The sequence below is a fragment of the Eriocheir sinensis genome, unplaced genomic scaffold (assembly GCF_024679095.1).
Source record: "Eriocheir sinensis breed Jianghai 21 unplaced genomic scaffold, ASM2467909v1 Scaffold394, whole genome shotgun sequence".
Classification (NCBI taxonomy): domain Eukaryota; kingdom Metazoa; phylum Arthropoda; class Malacostraca; order Decapoda; family Varunidae; genus Eriocheir; species Eriocheir sinensis.
Genome location: NW_026111714.1, coordinates 257852 through 264596, shown reverse-complemented (window position 1 = coordinate 264596; position 6745 = coordinate 257852). Strand labels below are relative to the sequence as shown.

At 49.2% G+C, this 6745-nt stretch overlaps 1 long non-coding RNA gene across 1 annotated transcript; it reads left to right on the top strand.

Moving 5' to 3' along the window:
- Positions 1–2928: 2928 nt before the first annotated feature.
- On the top strand, positions 2929–5524 carry LOC126992069 (uncharacterized). The gene is made up of 3 exons (XR_007746146.1): positions 2929–2946; positions 4828–4912; positions 5454–5524. It is a non-coding gene; the product is annotated as an uncharacterized LOC126992069 (long non-coding RNA).
- Positions 5525–6745: the final 1221 nt, after the last annotated feature.

Sequence of the window (6745 nt, the reverse complement as noted above, 5' to 3'; positions counted from 1 at the left end):
CTGGTTAACTCATTCCCTGGTCAACTAACCTGGTTAACTCACTCCCTGGTCAACTAACCAGGTAACTCACTCCCTGGTCAACTAACCAGGTTAACTCATTCCCTGGTCAGCTAACCAGGTTAACTCACTCCCTGGTCAACTAACCAGGTTAACTCCTCCCTGGTCAGCTAACCAGGTTAACTCACTCCCTGGTCAACTAACCAGGTTAACTCACTCCCTGGTCAGCTAACCAGGTTAACTCACTCCCTGGTCAACTAACCTGGTAAACTCACTCCCTGGTCAGCTAACCAGGTTAACTCACTCCCCTGGTCAGCTTACCAGGTAACTCCTCCCTGGTCAACTAACCAGGTAACTCATTCCCTGGTCAGCTAACCAGGTAACTCACTCCCCTGGTCAACTAACCAGGTTAACTCACTCCCTGGTCAGCTAACCAGGTAACTCACTCCCTGGTCAGCTAACCAGGTTAACTCATTCCCTGGTCAACTAACCTGGTTAACTCACTCCCTGGTCAACTAACCAGGTAACTCATTCCTGGTCAGCTAACCAGGTTAACTCATTCCCTGGTCAGCTAACCAGGTTAACTCACTCCCCTGGTCAACTAACCAGGTTAACTCATTCCTGGTCAACTAACCTGGTTAACTCACTCCCTGGTCAACTAACCAGGTTAACTCATTCCCTGGTCAACTAACCAGGTTAATTCATTCCCTGATCAACTAACCAGGTTAACTCACTCCCTGGTCAACTAACCAGTTTAACTCATTCCTGGTCAGCTAACCTGGTTAACTCATTCCCCTGGTCAACTAACCTGGTAACTCACTCCCTGGTCAGCTAACCAGGTAACTCACTCCCAGGTCAACTAACCTGATTAACTCATTCCCTGGTCAGCTAACCTGGTTAACTCACTCCCCTGGTCAGCAAACCTGGTTAACTCATTCCCTGGTCAACTAACCTGGTAACTCACTCCCTGGTCAGCTAACCAGGTTAACTCACTCCCTGGTCAATTAACCAGGTTAACTCATTCCCTGGTCAGCTAACCAGGTTAACTCACTCCCTGGTCAACTAACCAGGTAACTCACTCCCTGGTCAGCTAACCAGGTTAACTCACTCCCTGGTCAGCTAACCAGGTAACTCCTCCCTGGTCAACTAACCAGGTTAACTCGCTCCCTGGTCAGCTAACCTGGTAACTCACTCCCTGGTCAACTAACCAGGTTAACTCACTCCCTGGTCAACTAACCAGGTAACTCACTCCCTGGTCAGCTAACCAGGTAACTCATTCCCTGGTCAGCTAACCAGGTAACTCACTCCCTGGTCAACTAACCTGGTAACTCACTCCCTGGTCAACTAACCTGGTTAACTCACTCCCCTGGTCAACTAACCAGGTTAACTCACTCCCCTGGTCAACTAACCAGGTAACTCACTCCCCTGGTCAACTAACCAGGTAACTCACTCCCCTGGTCAACTAACCTGGTTAACTCACTCCCCTGGTCAACTAACCAGGTAACTCATTCCCCTGGTCAACTAACCAGGTAACTCACTCCCCTGGTCCCCTAACAGGTAACTCATTCCCTGGTCAGCTAACCAGGTAACTCACTCCCTGGTCAGCTAACCAGGTAACTCACTCCCTGGTCAGCTAACCAGGTAACTCCTCCCTGGTCAACTAACCAGGTAACTCACTCCCTGGTCAACTAACCAGGTAACTCACTCCCCTGGTCAGCTAACCAGGTTAACTCCTCCCCTGGTCAACCAACCAGGTAACTCACGCCCCTGGACAACTAACCAGGTAACTCACTCCCCTGGTCAACTAACCAGGTAACTCACTCCCCTGGTCAACTAACCAGGTAACTCACTCCCCTGGTCAACTAACCAGGTAACTCACTCCCCTGGTCAACTAACCAGGTAACTCACTCCCTGGTCAACTAACCAGGTAACTCACTCCCTGGTCAACTAACCTGGTTAACTCACCCCTGGTCAACTAACCAGGTAACTCACTCCCTGGTCAACTAACCAGGTAACTCACTCCCCTGGTCAGCTAACCCAGGTAACTCACTCCCCTGGTCAGCTAACCAGGTAACTCACTCCCTGGTCAACTAACCAGGTAACTCACTCCCCTGGTCAACTAACCAGGTAACTCACTCCCCTGGTCAACTAACCAGGTAACTCACTCCCTGGTCAACTAACCAGGTAACTCATTCCCTGGTCAACTAACCAGGTAACTCATTCCCTGGTCAACTAACCAGGTAACTCACTCCCTGGTCAACTAACCAGGTAACTCACTCCCTGGTCAACTAACCAGGTAACTCACTCCCTGGTCAACTAACCAGGTAACTCACTCCCTGGTCAACTAACCAGGTAACTCACTCCCTGGTCAACTAACCAGGTAACTCACTCCCTGGTCAGCTAACCAGGTAACTCCTCCCCTGGTCAGCTAACCAGGTAACTCACTCCCTGGTCAGCTAACCAGGTAACTCACTCCCCTGGTCAACTAACCAGGTAACTCACTCCCTGGTCAACTAACCAGGTAACTCACTCCCTGGTCAGCTAACCAGGTAACTCCTCCCCTGGTCAACTAACCAGGTAACTCATTCCCTGGTCAGCTAACCAGGTAACTCACTCCCTGGTCAACTAACCCAGGTAACTCACTCCCTGGTCAGCTAACCAGGTAACTCCTCCCTGGTCAGCTAACCAGGTAACTCATTCCCTGGTCAGCTAACCAGGTAACTCACTCCCTGGTCAACTAACCAGGTAACTCAAACCCTGGTCAACTAACCAGGTAACTCACTCCCCTGGTCAACTAACCAGGTTAACTCATTCCCCTGGTCAACTAACCAGGTAACTCACTCCCCTGGTCAACTAACCAGGTTAACTCATTCCCCTGGTCAACTAACCAGGTAACTCACTCCCCTGGTCAACTAACCAGGTAACTCACTCCCCTGGTCAACTAACCAGGTTAACTCACTCCCTGGTCAACTAACCAGGTTAACTCACTCCCCTGGTCAACTAACCAGGTAACTCATTCCCTGGTCAGCTAACCAGGTTAACTCATTCCCTGGTCAACTAACCAGGTTAACTCACTCCCTGGTCAGCTAACCAGGTTAACTCATTCCCTGGTCAACTACCCAGGTTAACTCATTCCCTTGTCCACTTACCCGGGTAACTCACTCCCCTGGTCAACTAACCAGGTTAACTCACTCCCCTGGTCAACTAACCAGGTTAACTCATTCCCTGGTCAACTAACCTGGTTAACTCACTCCCTGGTCAGCTAACCAGGTTAACTCATTCCCTGGTCAGCTAACCAGGTTAACTCACTCCCTGGTCAACTAACCAGGTTAACTCACTCCTGGTCAACTAACCAGGTTAACTCATTCCCTGGTCAACTAACCAGGTTAACTCACTCCCTGGTCAGCTAACCAGGTTAACTCACTCCCTGGTCAACTAGCAGGTTAACTCACTCCCTGGTCAACTAACCAGGTTAACTCACTCCCTGGTCAACTAACCTGGTTAACTCACTCCCTGGTCAACTAACCTGGTTAACTCACTCCCTGGTCAACTAACCAGGTTAACTCACTCCCTGGTCAGCTAACCAGGTTAACTCACTCCCTGGTCAACTAACCAGGTTAACTCATTCCCTGGTCAACTAACAGGTTAACTCACTCCCTGGTCAGCTAACCAGGTTAACTCACTCCCCTGGTCAACTAACCAGGTAACTCACTCCCTGGTCAACTAACCAGGTTAACTCACTCCCTGGTCAGCTAACCAGGTAACTCACTCCCTGGTCAGCTAACCAGGTAACTCACTCCCCTGGTCAACTAACCAGGTTAACTCACTCCCTGGTCAGCTAACCAGGTAACTCACTCCCTGGTCAGCTAACCAGGTAACTCACTCCCTGGTCAACTAACCAGGTAACTCACTCCCTGGTCAGCTAACCAGGTAACTCACTCCCTGGTCAACTAACCAGGTAACTCACTCCCCTGGTCAGCTAACCAGGTAACTCACTCCCTGGTCAACTAACCAGGTAACTCACTCCCTGGTCAGCTAACCAGGTAACTCACTCCCTGGTCAACTAACCAGGTTAACTCCTCCCTGGTCAGCTAACCAGGTAACTCACTCCCCTGGTCAGCTAACCAGGTAACTCACTCCCTGGTCAACTAACCCAGGTAACTCACTCCCTGGTCAGCTAACCAGGTAACTCACTCCCTGGTCAGCTAACCAGGTAACTCACTCCCTGGTCAGCTAACCAGGTAACTCACTCCCTGGTCAGCTAACCAGGTAACTCACTCCCTGGTCAGCTAACCAGGTAACTCCTCCCTGGTCAGCTAACCAGGTAACTCACTCCCTGGTCAGCTAACCAGGTAACTCACTCCCTGGTCAGCTAACCAGGTAACTCACTCCCTGGTCAGCTAACCAGGTAACTCACTCCCTGGTCAACTAACCAGGTAACTCACTCCCTGGTCAGCTAACCAGGTAACTCCTCCCTGGTCAGCTAACCAGGTAACTCACTCCCTGGTCAACTAACCAGGTAACTCACTCCCCTGGTCAGCTAACCAGGTAACTCACTCCCCTGGTCAACTAACCAGGTAACTCACTCCCTGGTCAGCTAACCAGGTAACTCACTCCCTGGTCAGCTAACCAGGTAACTCATTCCCTGGTCAACTAACCAGGTAACTCATTCCCTGGTCAACTAACCAGGTAACTCATTCCCTGGTCAACTAACCAGGTAACTCATTCCCTGGTCAACTAACCAGGTAACTCACTCCCCTGGTCAACTAACCAGGTAACTCACTCCCTGGTCAACTAACCAGGTAACTCATTCCCTGGTCAACTAACCAGGTAACTCACTCCCTGGTCAACTAACCAGGTAACTCACTCCCTGGTCAACTAACCAGGTAACTCACTCCCCTGGTCAACTAACCAGGTAACTCACTCCCTGGTCAACTAACCAGGTAACTCACTCCCTGGTCCACTAACCCGGTAACTCACTCCCCTGGTCACCTAACCCGGTAACTCACTCCCTGGTCAACTAACAGGTAACTCACTCCTTGGTCAACTAACCAGGTAACTCACTCCTTGGTCAACTAACCAGGTAACTCACTCCTTGGTCAACTAACCAGGTAACTCACTCCCTGGTCAACTAACCAGGTAACTCACTCCCCTGGTCAACTAACCAGGTAACTCACTCCCCTGGTCAACTAACCAGGTAACTCACTCCCCTGGTCAACTAACCAGGTAACTCACTCCCCTGGTCAACTAACCAGGTAACTCACTCCCCTGGTCAACTAACCAGGTAACTCACTCCCTGGTCAACTAACCAGGTAACTCATTCCCTGGTCAACTAACCAGGTAACTCATTCCCCTGGTCAACTAACCAGGTAACTCACTCCCCTGGTCAACTAACCAGGTAACTCACTCCCCTGGTCAACTAACCAGGTAACTCACTCCCCTGGTCAACTAACCAGGTAACTCACTCCCCTGGTCAACTAACCAGGTTAACTCACTCCCCTGGTCAACTAACCAGGTAACTCACTCCCCTGGTCAACTAACCAGGTAACTCACTCCCCTGGTCAAGTAACCAGGTTAGTCCCTTAACGACAACGATGGCGCCATATATTTTTTCACTGACGTAAGCAACGAGCTCCGGCCTTAGCATTTACTGTAAAGTGTGTGAGAGTGCGGCGAGATTTTGTGTGAATGTGCAACACTTTGTTGCCTTGGCCCACACGGGACAACCACGCCCTCAGAGCTGTTCTTTTCGATGCAAGTCCGATTTTATGTTTTTTTGGATCTCGTATGTAATATTTTCAGGTTGCATCGTAAGCTCTCGCTTCAAAAACACGGCAAGTAGCGAAATGTAGATCATTTAGGTGACGCAGCGATGCACGGCGAAGGTGTTGCCATGTAACAGGATCACCCACCGAGGCTCTCGGGCTGGAAGAGTGTGAGGAGTGTGACCACACAGTTTTTTTATAGTCGTGATGATTCGGAGAGTTGATTTTTTTCATGATTTTAAAAAATATAAATCAATCTAGACACTGTAGGTGTTGCAACGGTTATAAAAAGGTTAATTTGGTTGATTTATATTCAGATATTACACTTGTGAGAAGAGAAGGAAGACATAATACCAACATTTTTGAGATATTTCTTGTAGTAGTTCTCCTTTTATTGTTTTTCCTATGAATATTGAGAGGATACTTTTGTGCTTCTACAAATGTCTTGTAGTAAATATATTCTTGTTTACTAGCCAATCAAACTTAAGTTATATTAATATTATGGCGAGCATTATGAGTGTCCGTACCATCCCACCCCTGGCCGAACCGTTACCACGGGAGGGGATGGTTCGCACGATTCAGAAACTTGTCTTTCATCACCTACAGCTGAAAACTGGAAATAGCTACGGGCGTCATATTAGCAGCCTAAAGAGCCAGATGATGGAGGAACTTTTTGAGATCAACAAAATTACACACTACTTTTGAAACTTTTTTTCTAAAAATATTTTTCTACAGAGTGTCCGAATCATCACCCCTCTCCCCTATATGTCGACGCTAAATGACTAACTGGCACCTCTTTCGCCCCCTGGATGACTCCGTGCCAAAAACAGCCTACAGTTCCTGCCTGCACATCACGGCGTCTGCAGAGCGAGGATGTTCCCTCAGCCGACCTGTCTTGGCGGTCTTCCTCTAGTTTCTGCTCGCTGTGTGCGTGCTGAGCGTAGTCTTGACACCTCCATGATTTGCCTGGTGTTCTACATGAA